Source organism: Lissotriton helveticus, chromosome 7 (assembly GCF_964261635.1).
Source record: "Lissotriton helveticus chromosome 7, aLisHel1.1, whole genome shotgun sequence".
Taxonomy (NCBI): Eukaryota; Metazoa; Chordata; class Amphibia; order Caudata; family Salamandridae; genus Lissotriton; species Lissotriton helveticus.
The window spans coordinates 1,015,370,433-1,015,371,869 of NC_136068.1; positions in this window are offsets into that span (position 1 = coordinate 1,015,370,433).

Sequence of the window (1,437 nt, forward strand, 5' to 3'; positions counted from 1 at the left end):
AATGCGGTTGATTTCTCCAAAGGCCTTAAGATCCACAAAATGGATGCCTCTGCCACAGACAAATGTCTGGACCCCTGGAGCTGACCGAAACTCAGTCAAGGGGGTCCTGGACAAAGGGTTTCCTGTCACAGGAGGGTGTCACCGCCCTCCAGACAGGAGATAGTGTATTGTAGCAGGGAGGTTTGAAAGAAACCAGACACTGCCTGGGGCGCACAAGGCTGCCCCTTGCATAATCCGGCCAAACCGGTTCTGGGGCACTCCAGCCCTCGTGCCAGGGCGGCCTGGATCAAAGGAAGGGGGTGTATCCACCCACTTCCTGGGTCCCACCCATAGGAGGGGACCTAGCAGGTAATCACGCCCACCAGATTCGAATAAGAGTGGGAGCAGTGCCAATGCACATCAGATTTCCTGGAAGAAACATTTGAAACGATATTCTGGACCCTTCGCCCTCCATCTCAACGTGGAAGCCCGAAGAATCTCCCTTGTGGTCAAGGAGTGACCACCCTGCAGCAGCAGGCACCATCCAGCCCTCGACGTCTACTTAGTTGCAGTTCCCGCCGGAACTCGAGCGACTGAGATCGACGAGATCAAGCCTGCCCAGCTTCTAACAGCCCGATCCACAGTCCCTGCAAAGCTGAGACCCGTGGAGGCGACCGGAAGCGTGGGGCACGCCATCTTGAAGTGACCACGAGACGCTGACCGTGCAGCCCACGAGTGACCCTCGAAGCTGTACACCGGGGTTTGAGAAGCCCCCACCCTGAGCTACTCCTGAGCCGAAGTTCAGCCCTCCACACTCGACGAGTGCTGCGTGGGGCCCTTTGGCACGATTTGGCTCAACGCGTTGGCCCGGTCACTTGCCAGCTGGCTTGTGGTCCCTGTGCCGACGAACTACCTAAAAAGACTTGTGATTCTGGTTGCTCCAGATCCACACCAGCTCCCCTGAAAAGGAGCCCCGACTCTGACCTTCCTGGTCCGAGTGAGAAGCAATCTTCGGATCCTGCGTGGATTGCTCTTACCAAGGCTTGTTTGCTCCAAACTTGAAGCCGACTGCACCGACGGTGAGAGCCTGCGTGGGACAGATCGTGACCTGCTCCTGGACGTCGCAGATGCCCCAGAGCCCACGTGACAGCGGAGAGAAGCTCCTCGACGACCACCTGATTGCGCCCGACATTGCCTGGTTCCGTCCTGGTTCCACCCTGGTCACTGCTGAGTGACCCAGACTCTGTCCCCTCTGCTTTCAGGTACCCTACAACTTGAGTCCACCCTTGGACTCCACCGGACACTTCGTCTTCACCCTGCCTGCAGCCCTTTCAGCTTCAAGCACCAAGAGCCTGCGTGTCAAAACCCGACGCCACTTCGACCCTGTGCACCCACTTCCTGTGGGTGAGGTAACTTTGCTCCGCCGGTGTTCCCACACTGGTGCACACCTCTAGGGTC